This window comes from Rattus norvegicus, chromosome Y (genome assembly GCF_036323735.1).
Source record: "Rattus norvegicus strain BN/NHsdMcwi chromosome Y, GRCr8, whole genome shotgun sequence".
Taxonomy (NCBI): domain Eukaryota; kingdom Metazoa; phylum Chordata; class Mammalia; order Rodentia; family Muridae; genus Rattus; species Rattus norvegicus.
This window is the reverse complement of record NC_086040.1, coordinates 38,867,400-38,889,332: the sequence shown is the minus strand read 5'-3', so window position 1 is coordinate 38,889,332 and position 21,933 is coordinate 38,867,400. Positions and strand designations below refer to the sequence as shown.

General features: G+C 36.3%; 2 long non-coding RNA genes across 2 annotated transcripts in view; one reads left to right on the top strand and one right to left on the bottom strand.

Moving 5' to 3' along the window:
- The window catches only part of LOC134484520 (uncharacterized), an 84,683-nt gene that overhangs the window by 19,900 nt on the left and 42,850 nt on the right, over positions 1 to 21,933 (top strand). The window contains exon 3 of the long non-coding RNA XR_010061967.1: positions 13,109 to 13,167. This is a non-coding gene — a long non-coding RNA (uncharacterized LOC134484520). The remainder of the gene's footprint in view (positions 1 to 13,108; positions 13,168 to 21,933) is intronic.
- Positions 13,959 to 18,715, bottom strand: LOC134484519 (uncharacterized). Its single transcript, XR_010061966.1, has 3 exons — positions 18,425 to 18,715; positions 16,117 to 16,278; positions 13,959 to 14,173 (listed from the first exon to the last, which is right to left on the bottom strand). It is a non-coding gene; the product is annotated as an uncharacterized LOC134484519 (long non-coding RNA).

The following is a 21,933-nucleotide window of genomic DNA, read 5'->3' as shown; positions in this document are numbered from 1 at the left end:
AAGGGGTGCTTAGGACACTGTGCGGTCAAGCGACACTTACAACACGGTAGATCCCTCTAACCAGAGGCCATCTGTGGTGCAGTGATGTGTCTTGGAGCCTCATAACCGAATGGGAAAGGTTGATCCAGACCCTTGATCCTCAGAGACTGCAGGGACTAGAAAATCACTGGTGGATTTTTTTAGGGAATGAACATGTGATAGGATTTGTATAGAGCATTGAATGCATGGGATTGATATTAGAATTCCATTTGAGTTCCAGATATTACTGTGATGCTTCTGCCTTGATGTATCACTATTTTTTCTTGTCCCAAAGCTCTTAATATTCTTTCCGTGATGATATTTTTGAAATATTGAGTATGCTACACAATGGAAAGTATTTTCTCTAATCACATATATTGAAATTCTAAATATGTCTTGATATCGTATGCAGTTGCCTTTATTATTACTATTATTAACAATTGTATTTCTTTGCATTTCAAATATTGCCCCCTTTCCGGTCCGCCTCTATAATCCCCACCACCACATACTCTTCCTCTTTGTCTCTAAGAGCGTGCGTCCCCAACACCCCCAGTCGTTCTTACCTCACCCCTCTAGATTCGCTCTTCTCTGGGACATCAAGCTACTAAGGACCAACTGCTTCCCCTTCCACTGATGTGAGATGAGGCAATTCTCTGCTACATTTGTAGGGTACCAGAACATGTATATTCAATGGTTGGTGGTTAGGTCCATGGGTTCCCTGAGGGGTCTGGTTAATTGATATCGTTGTTCTATCTCTAATAACAATCCCCTTCAGCCCCTTCAGCCCTTCCCCTACATCTTCCATTGGGATCTCTAGGTTCAGTTCAATGGTTAGCTGTGAATATCTGCATCTGTCTCAGTCAGGTGTTGGCAAAGCCTCTCAGAGGACAGGCATATCAGACTCCTGTTTGCAAGCACATATCAGCAGCAGCAACAGTGTCCAGGTTGGTGTCTGCAGATCTCTGGATGGCCTTTCTTTCAGCCTCTGCCCCACTTTCCCCTCTTCATTTCCATTAGACAGGATAACTCTGAATATATTTGAGATGGGTGAGTGGTCCCATCCTTACACTGGGGGCCATGTCTATCTACTGGAGGTGGTGTCTTCAGGTTAATTTCAGTGTTATTGTTGATGTTGGCCAATGTCATCAGTATTGAGTCCAGGGAACCTGTCGCATTCCTAGTATCTGGTTTATCCTAGAGGTTACCCCTATCCTCAACTGTTCCTTCTCTCTATACTAATTTTCCTGGTCCTCTGTTTTTTTTTTCCCTGTTTCTTCCAACATCTTATCCTGATCTCCTATTTTTCTATTTCACTCCCCTCTCCCACACAGGGTGATTCCTCCATCTGACTCCCATGAAAATTTTCTTCCCCCTTCTAATTGTTAATGAAGCAATCCCCCTTTGTCCTTTCTTGTTAAGCTTCAGAGTGCATATGAGTTTATGGTGGATATTATGAGCTCTTGGGCTAATATTCACTTACTAGTGAGGGCATGCTATGTGCATTTATTTGTGTTTTTGTTATGTCACTCAGGATTATATTTTCTAGTTTCATCCATTTCCCTATGAATTTCATGAAGTCATTCTTTTTAATAGCTGCATACCACACCATTGTGTAAATGTACCACATTATATCAATCTGTTCCTCTTTTGAGGGACATCTGGGTTCTTTCCAGCTTCTGTCTGTTATAAATAAGGCTGCTCTGAACATAGTGGAGCATGTGTCCTTGTTGTAGGTTGGAGCAAGTTTTGGGTATATGCCATCCAATGGTACAGCTGGATCCTCAGGTAGTAAATACTATGTTCAATTTTCTGAAGAAGCTCCAGCCTGGATTCCAGGGTGATTTTAAGAGCTTCTAATTTCCACAGTGAAAGAGTGTTCCTTTCTCTCCACATCCTTGACAGAGACTGTTGTCACCTGACTTTTTTGACTTAGCCATTCTGACTGGTATGAGGTAGAATTTCAGGATTGTTTTGATTTGCATTTCCTCAATGAGTAAGGATGTTGAACATTTTTAGGTGCTTCTCATCCATTCAATATTCATCAGTTGAGAATTTTTGTTTAGAACTGTAGCCCAGTATTAAATAGGGTTATATGATTCTCCGGAGGATAGCTTATTGAGTTTTTTTGTATATATTGGATATTAGCACTCCATCGGATATAGGATTGGTAAAGATCTTTTCCCAATCTGTTAGTTGCTGTATGGAAGTAATAACAGTGTTCTTTGTCTTAGAGAAACTTTGAAATTTTATGAAGTTTCATTTTTCAATTTTTGATCTTAGAACAAAAGCCTTTGGTGTTCTATTGAGGAAATTTTCCCCAGTACCAATCTGTTTGAGGCTTTCCCCTGCTTTTCATCAATTAGTTTCAGTGTATCTGGTTTTATTTGGAGTTATTTAACCCAGTTTTACTTGAGCTTTGTACAAGGAGATAAGAATGGATTGATTTGCATTCTTCTACCTTCTGCCCTTCAGTTGAAACAGCACAATTTTTAAAAAATGCTATCTTTTTTTTCCACTGTATGGTTTTAGATCCTTTGTTAATTATCAAGTGGCCATAGCTGTGTGGGTTCATTTTTGGGTCTTACATTCTATTCCATTGTTATACCTGACTGTCTCAATACCAATACAATACAGTTTTTCCTCACCATTGCTCTGTAATACAACTTGAGCTCAGGGATAGCGATTTCCACAAATGATTTTATTTTTAAGAATAGTTTTCTCTATCCTGGGATTTTTTTTTATTCCATATAAATTTGCAAACTGCCATTTTTATGTCTGTGAAGAAATCAGTTGTAATGTTGATGGAGATTGCATTGAATCTGTAGGTTGCTTTTGGCAAGATGGCCATTTTTACAATATTAAACCTTCCAATACATGAACATGGGAGACTTTCTAATTTCTGAGATCTTCTTCAATTTATTTTTTTCAGACAGTTGTGTTCTTGTCATGTATATCTTTCATTTGCTTGGTTAGAGTCACACAGAGGTATTTTATAAGCTTTTTCACTATTGTCAAGGGTGTCATTTCTGTAATTTCTTTCTCAGCCTATTTCTCTTTTGAGCAGAGGCAGGATACTGATTTGTTTGAATCAATTTTAAACTCTTCCACTCTGCTATAGCTGTTTATCTGCTTAGAAATTCACTGGTGGAAATTGTCGGGTCACAACATCTGCATATAGTGACATTTTGAAAATTTCCTTTGCAATATGTATCCCTTTGCATCCATTTGTTTTCTGTTTACTCTGGCTAGGGCTTTGAATACTATATTGAAAAGGTAGGGAGAGAGTGGTTATCATTGTCTAGTTCCTGATTGTAGTGGGATTGCATTAAGTTTTTCTCCATTTAGTTTGATATTGGCCTCTGGTTTGCTGTATATTGCTTTTATTGAGTTCAGTATGGTCCTTGAATTTCTGATCTTTCCAAGACTTGTAACATGAAGGGCTACGTTCTGTAAAATGCTTTCTCAGCATCTAATGAAATGATTGCTTGTTTTGTTTTCTTTGAATTTGTTTTTATAGTGGGATTAGTTTGATTAGTGATCAGGTTCTGTATATTGAACCATCCCTGTATCTCTGGGATGAAGCCTACTTGATCATGATGGATCATTGTTTTCATGTGTTCTTGGATTTGACTTGCAAGAAATTTACTGAGAATTTTTGCAGGGATATTCATGAATAAATTGGTCTGAAATTCTCTTTCTTTTTTGGGTCTTTGTTTGCTTTAGTTGTAAGCATAATTGTGGCATCAGAGAAGGAATTGCGTAGTGTTCCTTCTATTTCAAGTTTGTGTAATAGTTTGGAGAATATTGGTATTAGGTATTCTATGAAGGTCTGAGAGAATTCTGTACTAATCCTTTCTGGTCCTGGGATCTTTTGGTTGGGAGACATTTAATGACTGCTTCTACTACTTTACAAGTTAAGGGAGAATTTAGGTGGTTTATCTGATTCTGATTCAACTTTGGTACCTTATATCTCTCTAGAAATTTATCCATTGAATCCTTACATTCCCACTTGTTAAGTATAGGCTTTTATAGAAGGATCTGATAATTTTTTGAGTTTCCTCACTTTCTTTGGTTATATCTCTATTTCATTTCTGATTTTGTTATATTTAATTTGAATATATGGGATTTACCTATTTCTGGATTTTTCGAAGAGCCAGCTCCTGGTTTTGTTGATTCTTTATATAATTCCTTTCATTTCTACTTGGTTGATTTCAGTCCTGAGTTTGATTATTTCCTGCTGCCTAGTCTTTGGATTTTTATTGGTTCTGAGATTTCAGGTGTTCTATCAAACTGCTAGTGTATCATAGCTTCTGTTTGTTTGTGGAGGCTCTCAGAGCTATGAGTTTTCCTCTTGCATTGCTTTTTTGTGTTCCCAAGTTATGCCTTCATTTTCATTAAAATCTGAAATGTCTTTAATTTTTTTTCTTTATTTCTTCCTTGAACAAGTTCTCATCGAGTAAATCATTCTTCAGCTACCATGTATATGTGGGACTATGGTTGTTTTTGTTGTTATTGAATACCATTCTTAGTCTGTAGTGATCTCATAGGATGCATGGGATTAATTCAAACATCTTGTATCTCTTGAGGCCTGTTTTATGATGGATCAGATTGTCAGTTTTTGAGAAGGTACCATGTAAGACTGAGAAGAAAGTGTCAGGACCCATAACAGGACAGGCTAATAACTACCAGGTGATCATCCTGAGATACACAGCTTCGGATTATTTTATAATCTACAACTGGTTCTCCCTTATTAAGCAAAGTTGTAAGGGATTCATTTTGGGAAAGTTTACGCTATTAAATGCTATTCCTGTTGTTATTATTAGACATATATAACAATCATTGAGTAATAGCACACCCCTTTGGAGCAGATCTCTGCAGTCATACGAAGTTTTACTGTCCCGTAGTGATACTATACAGGCAAATAGATGAATTCTTTAGTCTTAATAATGATTCTACAATAATTCCTAAAATTATATAAATGGTTATTAATCTCTATTATAGTGGGACTGCTATAAGTCTCTATATTTTTTTTCTTTTTCTTTTTTTCAGAGCTGGGACTGAACCCAGGGCCTTTCGCTCGCTAGGCAAGTGCTCTACCACTGAGCTAAACCCCGAACCCGTATAAGTCCCTTTCTAATAGTCAAAATTGCAGTGACAATTCTGCCGGTGTCCCTGGTGTCAACAGTTAATTTTTCTGAGATAGTAAACAGACTTTCTCCTACTAAGAACACATTCCATGATGTTGCAATACAGTTATCAAGAGTCATAAAAAGAAAACAAACGATTTGTTGCAGGTGCAAGGACAGTTAATATAAGATATTAACTGGGTTTATCTATATATAACATCACTAACAACTATGGTTTTGGATCTTCAGTGAGCCTGTGGAGCTGACACAGGTGATGAATGTTTCGCCAGATAATTACTCTTGATGGATATTGATGTAAAAATTCTCGGTTGTAAATTATGTTTCAATTTATGCTTGATCTTTCATATGAACTTGTGATGAACATTGTAATATGGGATCATATATTCTTAAAGATGTTTAAGTTCTGAGGAGAAAGAGAAGTCACACAGAAGGACTGAGAGAGAAGGACTGAACTGGAAGGACAGAGACAGGTGGACTGACCTGGAGATGGACAGAGCTGAAAAGTCAGCTTTGAGTTAAGGAGAACTGAGCTTAGTAGAACTGAGCCAAAAATATCTGGGCTGAGAAGAAATGTAGAGAGGAATAATGTAGATACTATAAGAAACATAAGAGGGCAATCTGCAGAATGCAGAGGAGAAGAGGAAAAGAGAAGAAGCTGGAAAGAACAGAAGGTGCAGGCAGGTTTCTCCTTACCATGGGACAGTACAGGTCATTTCTTAATAGCAATGCAGGCTTACTCTTATCAAAAGGAACAAGGCTTTTCTCTTACACACTTGGGTTTAATTCACTTAACATTAAAAGGGTCGAAGTGATTTTTTTCTTTATGTTATAAAGATTGGACCTCATCATTCTGCACTGGTGCTTGGTCTCTTGCTCCCTATGCATATGAAAGTAAGGATGTCTGTTTAAATATGTAATTACAAGAATGAATGCATATGTGTGTGTGTAAGAGTATAATTGTGAGAATGCGTGTAAGTTGGACCCAGCTGATTTTGAGTGGAAATATATAAATGCACGTTTATGGAATTCAGGTGTAAAATTACATGTTTATGCATATTTGGCTATGTAAAATACTGACATCATTTGTGATTCAAATATACTAACAATATGTCTATACTTACCTTCATTAATATTTAAACTACTCTTTGAAGAAATTTTAATGGATATATCAAAATTTGTTTATAGGAATGGTACATCAAATATTTCTGTTAATAGTCAAAATCAGGAAATTCTTTCTATATTTATGCATTTTGGTATTTGAATATGGAAGAAACTGAATGATCTTAGATTTTGTAATAATGTTTATAAATCATTTATTCTTAATGTTTGTTGAAAGAAGGAAGTTATCAATGAATACATATATACAATGAGCCACACATTACAAAAGCAATGTGCCACAACTTTGCAACATAAATAGAGCAAATTAAATATATAATTTATGAACTAAAGGTGAGCAATCATGTAAAAAAGCAAAATATATCATAGAGTCTACCTACATTTGGAGTTAAGAGATGATTCATGCTTCCGTGTATTTCTTTCTAGACATCTAAAGAGATAAAATTAGTGTGGAAAAGGCTAAAACTGCAATTAGTGTGCTTCATGTAGTATACATATTTAAACAATGCTTTGGAAATATATACAGTACATATTTTCAAGGTTACATATACAGCATATACAAAAATTCAGTGTCCATAAATTATCAATAACACTCAAGCTACTTTCTCTGGTCTTATTATATTTGAATTGTCAAAGATATACATGTATGTATGTATGTATACTCAAACAGGCATACTCACAGACAAACAAACAAACACACACAATACTTCTAAAAATTTAAAACAAATTTGTAAATAATAGTCTTTCAGACAAAACTAATGAAAAAGGATGAACTAAATTTCCAGTGTAATGTACTCTCAAAAGTGTACTTTCTAGCAGATAAAACTTTACCTTATAATTTTTAAAAAAATCGTACGGGGCCAATATATGTAATCAGATCCCATTTGGACTTATTACTCAGAGTTAAAGTAGAAATTGAAATGAAGTGGGAAAAATATTAAATTACAAGATTTAGCTATACACTTTCAATTATACAAAAAAATCTGAGAAACAGTGAAATGACACAACATGTAAAATTGCTTTCTATTAAGCATTGATATCTAAGTTTAGTCTTCATAGTCTATATAAAAGAGAGAACTAAATCTCAAAAGTTTTTTCCGGGCTTAAATACAATTTTCTTGGCTTGTGAATATACCCAGAACCAATCAATACAATGAAAATGGATAGATGTTGTGTTACAACAAATAAAACACATTTTGATTATTTATTCAGTATAAATTTATTTTTGTAGCATTTCTTCCTATGTTTCTGTTGGATATTATATAAATCCTCACTTTGGTGTGGTCAGTGCTTAAATTTAACTGAACATGACTGAATATGTCAATATAGTAGAAATGAATTCTTGGGGCAGAGAATACCTTTGGGTTAAACCTGGTTATAATGAAATGGTGGTGACAATGAGCACAACTAAATAGAAGGAAAGAAACTGTGGCTTCAGGTACAGGAGTCATTATAAGATTTCACTTTGTAGTGTTGGAAGAATTGTTCCGTGATATCATGAGATTGTGCAGTGAACAGGCCTTTTCTTTATTCCTGTAATGAAAGCAAAAATTTGTGGCTTTCAGTTCCTTCAGAGAGCTTGCTACGTGTGTAGATCAATCAGCAACTCGGGAGGAGGGATTTAGGTGTGCAAAATATATTTTTGATACTGAATTTCTTCTAGGTACTTTAGGGAGCTAACTTCATAAGATTTGGAATATAATCAGACAAGAGCTTGTTAAAGATGTAGAAAAGCACGGACTGTGGTGGCACAGGCCTTTAATATTAGCACTGGGTAGCAGAAGCAGGCATAACTCTAAGTTCAAGGCCAGCTTGGTCTACAGAGAGAGAGAGAGAGAGAGAGAGAGAGAGAGAGAGAGAGAGAGAGAGAGAGAGAATAGGTGAAAGAGATAGTGAGTTCTGGTACTGCCAGGGATATAAAAGAAACAGTGTCACAAAAATTTTCAAGAATAAGTTCTGTATTATACAGAGAAAATTCTCATTTTATTTTAGTAAGATGTTAACAATTCTTTCTTGATTCTAATGAAATCTCTTAGCTATAAAATAATGTGAAGGCAACAAAAATGTAAGAAAAGATGTTTTACATCACTATTCCCCTTAAACTATAAGTTGAATTTTTACTAAATAATCCTATGTAAATACACTTTGAAGGCTTTTCTGTGATTAGCTAAAGGGCATTTACATTGTGAATTAAGAATGATGGATTTCATGCCAATCTTGAATTGTCATCACTAAGGTGTAGAAGCATATTAAGCATACAAAATCATACATAAAATTTTGCACAATAAAAAATGAGAACCTTTAATTGGTTTTCCTCCAATGTCAACACCTTCTTTTTGTTGGAGTGAAGATTGGATGATTTGAACTAATTTTATGAGAAATACCACCTGCTTTCAGAAGATAAGTAACAGAGAAAGATGAGGAAAAACATATGCTAAGGAACAATGAACTGGGATAGAGTATTCTATGTAATACATAGAACAATAAATTTGACCCATCTGTTACTGGTAAGGTGGGGACTTCATTACGCACATCTATGTACTTAAAAATGTTTTCTTTTCCTTCTTAAGTTTGTATGGTTGCTATGAAAACTATGGGTTTTGTGTTAAGATCTTTGCATATTTAATGATAGTTTTGAAATATTAGTGTTATAATCAAAAGCCATGCTTTGTACATACTTTTTAAGCAACAAAAAAGAGAAGTGTCTGCTTGGGTTTTATGAAGAAAGTTACTATGTTAAACATGAATTAATTTTTCTGACATATACATTATCTTCATGTACCATGCTTGTTGATGAAACCTTAGCACATAGGAATGAATAGTAACCATCTTAGTATAGTTTCAGGATTTTATTGTATCTTGTTTGCCATGTGCCTTTCTATTAAAATGCTATCACTTTTCTAAGTCTCTTAATTTAACTGGAGAGGTTTGCAATATCTCCTATTCTGTTGGTTATTCATATAATTCGTCTTTGGTGTTGTTATTGAATTTTATGACTAACTTCTTAATATTCTTTATTTTGAAGGTAATATATATATACATATACATATATATATGTAAAATAGTTTATAAAAAGATTACAGTTTTAGTGGAAATATAACTTAGTGATGAACAATTTTATAAGTATTCTCTAAATTATTGAATATTCTACATTTTATTAGTATAAAAATATTATAAATACCACATCCTTTATTAACTTTAACACACACTGCTCCAGTTAATATAAACACAAATATGTTCGTCATATTTATCTTTGAAATTTTCTTAGTTTCTTAGTTTCTTAGTTTCTTAGTTTCTTGACTTTTCTATCTGAGCTTTCTCATCGTTTTTCAAAAATAAATCTATTGCTCTTTTATTGAGAATCATAATGAATATTCATTGATACATAGATATATAATAATGTGACAATATACACAATGGTACTTCATTCTCCCTAGGAAAACTAAACCGAGTAAGGTAACAAAGACTTAGAAAGGCAAATACCATGTGTTCTTTTTCAAAGAGATCAAAGAATCTCCTTTTAATATACTTGTATTTATGTGAAGCTGTGGGTGGTTTGAGTTCATTTAACTGGTATACGTCACAGAGATTAGAGAGTAGGGTTTTAAACAGTGTGGTATGGAAGATATTGAGCATGTGGGATATGAATCTAGAAGTAAGAATAATGAAGAGAGACTAGTATAAGTGGTGAGGGACATAGGGCAGGCGGAAACAAAGAACTGAGGAAGCGAGGATGAGGGTGATTGTCTACAAACATAACATATGGCAACCTGTTACTTTATAGGTTAGGTTAAAATAAATATTAAAATTTAAAACTAATACCATAATGTTCAATGCTATAAACATCATGTTTGAGGAAAAATGCCAGGAAGTGATATCAGAATGAAAACAATATATTTATATTATTTGATCTTAGTCATATTATCCATAATTACTTGTTAAAAACATCATTTGTCTGCCAAATTTATGGTACCACTTAAAAATTGCCTGTGATATAATAATTCCTTATGATAGTAGAGAATTTTTATTATTAGGTCAATTTTTAAAATCTGTGATTTGATCTTGTTTTAAGTTTCTTTTTACTTAAATTTGGTCCTCATGACATTCACTCATACTAAATTATAATTTTCAATTTTAACATACTACTGTAAAATATGATCAAGAGGGTTGTTGAAATTGCTCAATTATAAGTAATATTATCCACAAACTACAGGACATCCTCCACAAAGCTTAAAGGTACAAAGAAGATAAACAAGAAGAATGGCCAAAGTGCATAAGATTGACTCTCACTTAGAATGGGGAATAAAATAGTCTAGGAGGCCGATTGAGGAAAGGAACTAGATGAGAGATGGAAGGAAGAGGAGAATGGATCCTGTGTGTGAAGGGACAGGAGATAGGACCCGATAGTCATGAGAAAGAAAGGAAATCTTGAACTTTAAGAGATGAGGAGGTGGGAGAAACCTCCAGGAAGAGAAAGAGACCTGGTATAATGGAGGTACCCACGAATCAATGGGGTGACCTAAGCTGTGACTTACATTGGTGATATGAAACATTAAGAGGCCAAATCCCATTGACTGGAAAGACCAGCAATGGAGGGATAAAGACACAAATACACCCACAAAACCTTCTTCGCAAAATTTTTCAAGCCTAAAAGAAAATCTGAACCGCATTCTAAAGTCCATATTGTCCTTTGCTTTACTGATGGCTGGTAATTTTTGCTTAAATTAAGGATTTGAGAGATTATCATTTGAAGTAGGTATACAATATTTATACTGTTATATTCATGCTTTAGCTGGGCCAACTTTGTTGCCAATATCATTGCAAAAATTAAAATTGGAAAACAGAATATTTGAGTACACATTCAGTAATATATATAAAGTCTCCTTTCAAAGAATGTACAATAAAAAAATGTAATACAATATTCATTCACCTAAATGTCTGGAAGGAAAATATTGGACTTTGGAAAACAGAGAAAACCTAGGAACTTGAACTGTATGTCACAGGAATGGAACTGGGAGTGGAATTATTATCCAGAATAATCTCCTCCACCCCATGTTCCTAGATCTTTATACCCATGCCAAGCCCCTGATCAACATTCTCTATTCCGAACATGTACGTACTAATGAAGCAAAGAGAAGTCTCCAGCATTAGAGATATATAGTATTTAAAGGTTTCCAGTGTGTCACAAGAGACACTCTTGGAAAGGGAACCCTCAAATCTGGTCAATGTAAAGAAAGCTGTTCAACAGTTAGATCATGGCAGTTCTCAGTGACATCATCATTAGGTCCTCCCTGAAATATCTCTTTTATCCTGAAGAGCTCTAGCTTTTCTGTGATGTCACAAGTGTCATGGTGACAGCAACTGCCTCTTGGATATTCTTTGAGGACCTCTAGGGTTAACTCATTGACCTCTTATTCTGGCTAAACAGCCATTTGTTAGGGAGATAAAAGAGAAGGAAGCTGGCCTTCTCTCTTTGTATAAAAAAAGGAAGAAATAAATGGTCCATGGGAAAGCTCAGTGAGTCTTGGGTAGGCGTTGAGTGTTGTATCTGAAGAGATAGCCTTGATCTGAGCCTTACACACATGGGAATCCAGAGCTGGGATTCTCTCATTATCATCTGGACTTCCCTGCTTGATATGGTTTCTGGAATTCAGAGAGTTTATATAATCATTTTCTTCATTCCAAAAGTCAGTTGTTGGGAAGGGCACAGTTGTTCTAGTGAGAGCTCATGGCTTTCACTCTTTTTGCCCTGAAGAAAAAGGTCCGAAGAAACAAAGGATAGACAAGTATTGTCTCCTCAGCTCAGTGTAAACGCCTCCTTGCTTTGGATACCTATAGTGCAGTTTGTGTCTGTCACTGATATTTGGGAGAGAAGAGCTTCTAGTTGAGACTTCATCATCTCAGTCTTTCCACTAGTATTACTCTGATTACCATTTCCTGATAGTTACCCTTTAGATTTCTGAGTCAATATGTGTAATTAGCTGACAGATGTCTTTTCTTTAATTTATTTCATTTTTTTTTAATTTTTAGCAAATTTTATTGCTTTTTTTATTTGGATATTTCTATATTTGAATTTCAAATTTGATTTTCTTTCCCAGTTTCATGTCCATAAGACCCGTAACTAGTCCCCCTAACATTCTTCTATAACCTACCTTAGTGAACCTTGATATTACCTTGAACTGAGAGTTAAACCTAGGTTGGACCAGGAACTTCTCCTTCCATTGGTTCCCAACAAGGCCATCCACTGCTACATATGCAGTTGGACACATAGGTCTGTCCAAGTACAGTCTTTGAATATTGGTTTAGTACCAGAAAGCTCTGGTTCACTGGCATTGTTGTTCTTATGGAATTGAAATCCCCTTAAGCTCTTGTAATTCTTTCTCAAAAACTACCAACAAGAGATCCATTTTTGGTTCACTGGTTTGCCAGTAGCATTCTCTTCTGTATTTGACTTGCTCAAGCTGTGTCTCTCAGGAAAGATGTACATCTGGTTCCAACTATACATTTGGTGGCTCCTACAGCTATGAGGTTAGGTGGAATTTTCACATGGATTATGTACACCTAGGTCAAGAATGTAGAATCCACAAATGGCAATTCCAAACACCTCCCTCTTGTTCTTATGAACCTATTGAAGTTGAAGTTTCCCTGGACAAGCCATTCATCTCCCTGCACATCCTCCTGAATTTTATGTTTGTCCTGAAGTAACAGCCATGGTAAAACCTCGAAAACCTTCACGTCTGGCCCTAGAGGAACAGGAAGTTAGATATTAAAGAACTGATGTCTAATGAGACTACTGAACCATATTCTGTATTTCATGTTTTCCTTAGCTTTTCTGATGTCTCGAAATTTTTGGATAAACTAAGGATTTGGAAGTTCATCATTGGAAGTAGGTACATAATATTTACATTTTTATATTCAACCTTAGGTGGGACCCTTGTGTTGCCAAAATCATTGCAAAAAAACATGAAATTGGAAAACAGAATTTTTCACTTCACATTCAGGAATATATAAAGTCACCTATCAAGGAATGTACAATGAGAAACTGTAATGAAATATGAATTCAATTAAAGGATTGTAGGGAAAATGCTGGCCTTTGGGAAACAGAGATAACCTAGGATATTGAACTGTATGTCACAGTAATGGACCTGGTAATAAAATTATTATCCAGAGGAATCTCTTCCACTCCATGTTCCGAGATCTTTTCTACCCATGCAAAGCTCCTGATTATCTTTTCCTTTCAGAGCATGTAACCACTAAGGAAATAAAGAGAAGTTTCTAGCTTTAAAGACATGTAGTATGAAAAGGTTTCCATTGTTTCACAGGAGACAAACCTTGCAAGGGCACCCTCGAATCTGGTCATTGAAAGGAAAACACTTTAGCAGGTAGGCCATGGCAATTCTCAGTGACATCACCATTAGGCCTATCTAAAAAAATCTGTTGTATCCTGGAGATTCCTAGTTTCTTCTGTGATGTAACAAGTGTTGTCCTGACAGAAGTTGCCTCTCCAGTAGTCATTCAGTACCTCTAGGGTTTACTATTTGGCCTCTAATTCAGCATAAACAGCCTTTGGGAAGGAGAAAAAAGAGGATGAAGTGATCAAAGATGGGAAGAAGGAAGCTGGCCTTCTGCTTTGTTATAAAAAAAAAGAAATATGTGGTCCATGGGAAATTTCAGTCATTTCTGGGTAGTGGTTGAGAAGGTTTGCTGAAAAGATAGTATTGATTGGAGCCTTCCAAATATGGTAATCAGGAGATGGGAGCCTCTCAGATGCATCTGGACTTCCCTGCTAGTTATGGTTCCTGGAAGTCGGAGAATTTATATCATTCATGTCTTTTTTCCAAAGCCAAGTGTTGGGAAGGGCACAGTTTTCTTTAAAGCTGATGGTTTTGGTCCTAAGGAAGAAGGGAAAGACAAGTATTGTGTCCTCAGCTCAGAGTAAATTACTCCGTGCTTTGGATTCCTAGAGTGCAGATTGTGTCTGACACTGATATCTGGGAGAGAAAATTGCTTCTATTTGAGATTTCACCATCTTCGTCTTTGAACTAGTATTACTCTGACTATCATTCCCTGACAGTGACCCTCTAGATTTCTGAGTCAAAGGGTGTAATTAATTGGCAGTTTCTTTTCTTTTATTTCTTTCATTTTTTTCTTTTTTAGCAAAATATATAGCTTTTTTAAATTTGATATTTCTATATTTACATTACAAATGTTATTCCTTTTCCAATTTCCTGTCTCTAAGATCCCTAACCAGTCCACCTCCCATTCTACTATAATCCCCTTACTACCCCTTTGCATTCCCATGAACTGTGAATCAAATATAGGGAGGACCAAGAGCTTCTACTTCTGTTGGTTCCCAAGAAGGCCATCTGGTACTAAATATGCAGTGGGAGCCATAGGTATGTCCATGTACATTCGTTGAATATTGGTCTAGTACTAGAAAGCTCTGGTTCATTGACATTGTTTTTCTTATGGGTTTGCAAACCCCTTTACCTCTTGTAATCCTTTCTCAAAAGTTATCAACAAGAGTTCCATTTACAAGTAACTGGTTTGCCACAAGCATTCACTTATGTAATTTACATATTCTAGCTGTGTTTCTCAGGAAATGTCTATATCCTCTTCCTGGCAGAATGCACTTCTTAACTTCAACAATCTTATCTTATTTTGGTGGCAGATCTATCTATCTATCTATCTATCTATCTATCTATCTATCTATCTATCTATCTATCATATATATATTGGCTCCTATGTGAGGTTAGATGGAATTTACCATTGATTCTGCGCATCTAGAACAAGAATGTAGAATCTACAGATGCAAAGGTCCCACCTGTCCTTATGAACTTATTGAAATTGAGGTTTCAGTTGAACTCAAAACATTTCTTTCCCTGCCCATCCACCTAAGTCTTATGTTTGGCCTGAAAAAAGAATCATTGTAAAATATCCAAAAACCTCAAGTGTGGCCATGGGAACACAAGAAGGAAGATATTGCAGAAATGATATCAAATGGGAATAGAGAAACGAATTGTATAGTACATGTTGTCTTTGATTTACTGATGTATGATAATTTTTGGATAAAATAAGAATTTGGAGTTTATCATTTGAAGTAGGTACAAAATATTTACACTGTTCTCTGCACTCTATACTTCGGCCCTCTTTTTTGCCAAAATCATTACAAAAATGCAATTACAAAAGAGAATTTTTGAGTACACTTTCAGGAATGAATACAAAGTGCCCTATCTAGGAATGAAGAATTAGAAAATGAAATACAATATTCACTCAATTAAAGGTCTGTATGGAAAATAATGGCCTTTGGGAAACAGAGAAAAACTAGGAAATTGAACTGTATGTCACAGGAATGGACCAGGGAGCAAAATTATTATCAAGAAGAATCTCCTCCACTCCATCTTCCTAGATCTTTTCTACCCATGCCAAGTCCCGATTAATTTTGTCCATTCAGACCATGTAAACACTAATGCAGCAAAGAGAAGTCTCTAGCGTTAGAGAGATGGAGTACAAAAGGTTTCCACTGTGTCATAGGAGACTCTCCTAGAAAGGGCACCGTCAAATCTGGTCAATGTAAGGAAATCTGTTTAGCAGGTAGTCCATGGCAGTTCTCAGTGACATCATCCTTAGTACCCCCGTAATATATCTCTTGTATCCTTGAGAGCCCTATCTTCTTCTGTGTTGTCACAAGTGTTGTCCTGACAGCAACTGCCTCTCAGATATTCATTCCATATATCTATGGTTTACTAATTGGCCTATAATTCAGTGTAAAGAGCCATTTGGGAGGGAGGACAAATAGGATGAAGATATCAGAGATGGGGAGAAGAAAGCTGACCTTCTGTCTTGGTACAAAAAAGGTCCTTGGGAAAGCTCTCTGAGTCCTTAGTAGGTGTTGAGTTGTTTCATGAAGAGATTGTCTTGATCTGAGCCGTCTACAAATGGGAATTAGGAGCTGGGGTCCTCTCAGAAGCATCTGGACTTCCTGCTCTTACAGTTCCTGGAAATCAGAGAGTTTATATCATTAATTTCTTTATCCCAAAACCCAAGTTTGGGAAGGTCACAGTTGTTTTCCTGACAGCTCATGGCTTTTATTCTTTTTGCCCAGAAGAAAAATGTCCTAAGGAAGAAGTGAAAGACAAGTACTATGTCCTCATCTCAGGGTAAACTCCTCCACGCTTTGGATTCCTATAGTTCAGTTTGTGTCTGACACTGATATCTGGGAGAGAGAAGTGCTTCTATTCAACTCTTAATCATATCAGTCTTTTCACCATTATTATTCTGATTACCATTCCCTGACTGTTACTCATTATATTTCTGAATTAATAGGTGAGAATGGCTAGCAGTTTCTTTTTTCATTTCTTCCATTTTTTAGTAAAGTTTTGCTTATTTTATTGGCTATTTCTATATTTACATTTCAAATGCTATTTTCTTTCCAAATTTCCTCTCCATAAGGTCGTAACTGGACCGACTCCCCTTCTTTTACAACCCTCCTTACTGCACCTTGACATTTCCTTGAACTGGGAACCAAACCTGAGAAGGACCAAGGGCTTCTACATCCATTGGTGCCCAAGGAATCCATCCTCTGCCACATATGCTGTTGGAGCCATAGGACTTTCCATGGACAGATTTTGAATATTGGTTTAGTGTCAGAAAGCTCTGGTTTGTTGGAATAGTTGTTTTTATGGGGTTGAAAGTCCCTTCAGCTCTTGTAATCCTTTCTAAATATCTACCAAGAAGAGACATGCTTTCTGTTCACCAGTTTACCACTAACATTCACTTCTGTATTTAACATGCTCTAACTATGACTCTCTGGAAAGATCTTTTTCCAGTTCTTGGCAGCATGCACCTCTTAGCTTCATCAATCTTATGTAATTTTGGTGTCTCCTACACCTATGAGGTTTGGTGGAATTTTAACATGGATTATGCACAACTGGGTCAAGAATGTAGAATCCACAAATGACAATGCCAAATAGATGCCATTCTCTACTTATGAAACTATTGAAGTTAAGTTTTCCCTGGACCTCAAGACATTCCTCTCACTGTCCATCCTCCTGAACCTTATGTTTGGCCTGAACAAAGAATCAGGTTAAAAAACCCTCAACCCTCATGTCAGAACCTTGGAAATAAGGAAGGGAGATATTAGAGAACTGATTATCTTTTGGGACTACAGAACCACATTCTAGAGTTGATATTGTCCTTTGCTTTACTGATGTCTGTGATTATTGGATAAAATAAGGATTTGGGAGTTTATCATTTGAAGTAGGTACACAATATTTACACTGTTATATTCACTTTATCATTGGGCCAAAATCATTGCAAAAAATGGAATTTTAAAACAGAATTTTTGAGTAAACATTCAGGAATATTTATAAAGTTCCCTATCAAGGAATGTACAATAAGAAATTGAAACACAATATTCATTCAATTAAAGGTCTGTAGGGAGAATACTGGCTTTTGGGAAACAGAGAAAACCTACAAAATTTTTATGTATTTCACAGGAATGAACCTGGGAAAAAATTATTATCTAGAAGAATCTCCTGCACTCCATTTTCTTAAATCGTTTATACACATGCCAAAACCATGGCTAACTTTCCCCATTCAAAGCATGTAACCACTAATGAAGAAAAGAGATTTCAACATTTTTAGAATGATGGACTATGTAAAGGTTTCCACTGTGTCACAGGAGACGTACCTGGAAAGGGCACTCAAAATCTGGTCAATGTAGGGAAATCTGTTTAGCAGGTAGGACATGGCAGTTCACAGTGACATCATGATTTGGCCCTACTGCAAGTATCTCTTGTAACCTGGATTCCCTAGCTGCTTCTGTGACATCACAAGTGTTGTTGTGGCTGCAACTGCCTCTCTGATATTCTTGCAGTACCTCTAGGGTTTAATAATTGACCTCTAATTCACGGTAAACAGCCATATGGGAGGGAGAACAAAGAGGATAAAGATTTCAGTGATGTGGAGAAGGAAGCTGGCCTTATATCTTTGTATAAAAAAAGGAAGATGTACATCATCCTTGGGATAGCTCAGAGTCCTTAGTAGGGATTGAGTGGGATCTCTGAAGAGTTAGGCTTGATGTGAATCTTCCACATATGGGAATCAGGAGCTGGGAGCCTTTCAGAAGCATCTGGACTTACCTGTTCATATCATTCCTGGAAGTCAAAGAGTTTATATCATTATTTTTTTTTATTCCAAAGCCAAGTGATGGGCAGGGCACAGTTGTTTTGCTGAGATCTCATAGCCTTATTCTTTTTGTCAAGAAGAAAATGGTCCTAAGGAAGAATGGAAAGACAAGTATTGAGTCCTCGCCTCAGAGTAAATTCCACCATGCTCTGGATGCCTATAGTGCAGTTTTTGTCTGATACTGATATCTGGGAGAGAGAAGTGTTTCTAGTTGAGTCTTCATCATCTCAGTCTTTCCATTAGTATTACTCTATCATTCCATGAAAATGACTTTTACATTTCTGAGTCAATAGCTGTGAATACTTCGCAGTGTTCTTTTCTTAAATTTCTTTATTTCTTTTTATTTTTTAAGCAAATTTTATTCCTGTTTTAATTGGGTATTTCTATATTTACATTTGAAATGTTATTTCCTTTCCCTATTACCTGCACATATGATCCCTAACCGGCCCCACTCCTCTTTTTCTATAACTCCCCTACTGTCCGTTTTCAATTCACTGATTTGCCTCTAGAATTCACTTCTTTATTTGATATGCTCTAGCTGTGTCTCACAGGAAAGATCTCTATACAGTCCCTGGCACAATGCACTTCTTAGCTCCATCAATCTTATCTAGTTTTGGTGACTGATGTGTATATATTTTTGCCACATGTACGGCCTGCTCTGAATGGGATTTCCTCAGTCTCTGCTCGAAATTCATAGATATTATTGTGTCCACCTTTTGAAAAGGATTAAAGCATGCACATTTTGTGTATCATTTTATTGAGCTTCCAGTTGTCTGTGAACTGCATCTTTGGTAATTTTAGCTTTTGTGCCAATATCCACTTTTGGTGATTTCATAAAATGTGTGATTTCATACCATTTTGTGATTGGGTAACCTCAATCATTATGATATTTTCTAGATCATCCCATTTGTCTTTGGCTTTCTTGAGATAATTGGTTTTAAGAGTTGAGTAGTACACAATTGTTTAGATGTACTACATTTTCTGTATTCATTCCTCTGATGAATGCCATTACGGATTCTTCTAGCTCTTGGGTATTATACATAAGGCAGCTCCCAGAAATGAACCCACACACCTATGGGCACTTTACTTTTGACAAAGGAGCCAAAACCATTCAATGGAAAAAAGAGCATTTTCAGGAAATGGTGCTGGTTCAACTGGAGGTCAGCATGTAGAAGAGTGCAAATCGTTCCATGCTTATCACCGTGTGCAAAGCTTAAGTCCAAGTGGATTAAGGACCTCCAAATCAAACCAGATACAGTCAAACTAATAGAAGAAAAACTAGGCCAGCATCTCAAACACATGGGCACTGGAAAAAATTTCCTGAACAAAACACCAATGGTTTATGCTCTAAGATCAAGAATTGACAAATGGGGTCTCATAAAACTGCAAAGCGTCTGGAAGGGAAAGGACACTGTGGTTAGGATAAAACGGCAACCAAGAGATTGGGAAAAGATATTTACCAATCCAACAACAGATAGAGGGCTTATATTCAAAAGATGCAAAAAACCCAAGAAGTTAGACAAATAACCCTACTAAAAATGGGGTTCAGAACTAAACAAAGAATTCACAGCTGAGGAATGCCGAATGGCTGAGAAACCCCTAAAGAAATGTTCAACATCTTAAGTCATAAGGGAAATGCAAATCCAAACAACCCTGAGATTTCACCTCAAACCAGTGAGAATGGCTAAGATCAAAAACTCAGGTAAAAATAAATGCTGGCGAGGATGTGGAGAAAGAGGAACACTCCTCCACTATTGGTGGGAGTGCAAACTGGTACAACCATTCTGGAAATCAGTCTGGAGATTCCTAGGAAAATTTCACATTGAACTACCTGAGGATCCAGCTGTACCACTCTTCGGCATATACCCAAAAGATGCCCCAACATATAAAAAAGACACATGCTCCACTATGTTCATCACCCCCTTATTTATAATAGCCAGAAGCTGGAGAGAACCCAGATGCCCTTCAACAGAGGAATGGATACAGAAAATGTGGTACATTTACTCAATGGAGTATTACTCAGATGTCAAAAACAATGCCTTTTTGAAATTCATAGACAAATGGTTGGAGCTTGAAAACATCATCCTGAGTGAGGTAACCCAATCACATAAAAACACACATGGCATGCACATGATAAGTGGCTATTAGCACAACTGCTTGAATTACCCTAGATGCATAGAACACATGAAACGCAAGATGGATGATCAAAATGCGAATGCTACACTCCTTCTTTAAAAGGTGAATAAGAATACCCTTGGCAGGGAATAGAGAGGAAAAGATTAAAACAGACACAGAAGGAACGCCCATTCAGAGCCTGCCCTACATGTGGCCCTTACATATACCTGTACCCAATTATACAAGATGGATGAAGCAAAGAAGTGCAGGCCGACAGGAGGCGGATGCAGATCTCTCCTGAGATACACAGCCAGAATACAGCAAATACAGAGTCTAAGGCCAGTAGCAAACCACTGAACTGATAACAGGACCCCCGTTGAAGGAATCAGAAAAAAAACTGGAAAGCTTGAAGGGGCTCAACATCTCATATGAACAAAAATGCCAACCAAGCTGAGCTTCCAGGGACTAAGCCACTACCTAAAGACTATACATGGACTGACCCGGGACTCTCATTTCATAGCTAGCATTGAATATCCTAGTAAGATCACCAGTGTAAGGGGAAGTCCTGGGTCCTGCTAAGACTGAACCCCCAGTGAATATGATTGTTGTGGGGATGGCAGCAATGGGGTGAGGATGGAGAGTGGAACACCCATATAGAAGGGGAGGGGAGGAGTTAGGTGAATGTTGGCCCGGAAACCAGGAAAGGGAATAACACTGGAAATGTAAATAAGAAATACTCAAGTTAATAAAAAAAAGAAAAGAAAAGAAATGGCATGCTAAAAAAAAGAAGTTAAAAACATATATGATATTTTTAAAAAGGCATTTTTTTTCCATCCACTCTATGTTGGGAAGCAGAATAAGCAGGTTTTTCTTTGTTTTTATTTTGATAACTGTCACTGAATCTCCTTTGTCAAATAAATAAGTTTATTTTTCTTCTGCTTGCATCCTGTCTGACCTTCCGATTGCTTTTAGCAACAGACCTCAGAACAGATGAAGCTAACGGGGGTAGAGACATTACAGTTGTTGTCCTGCTTTGTACCCGAGGCTGTCAGAAAGTGTTCAGTAGTTTAAGGTGCTAAGTCCTGGAATGGCTTGTTGTATAACATATAGCTTTAAGTCTTGTTAGGATAAAAGTCTTCAAGAGCTTGGTAGGACTTACTTCTAAAGTATATACTAATAAGTATTAATAAAAATAGTAAAAATAGTAATAAACAATAATAAGAATAGGTGACTGGGATTTTTAATGAAAGGAATAATGGCAATTTTATTGACCAAACTTTTAAGATAGAAAAGGTTTCTTAAACATTCTGCAGAGGAAGACAAAATTCTCAAAGGAGCATGCTGAATG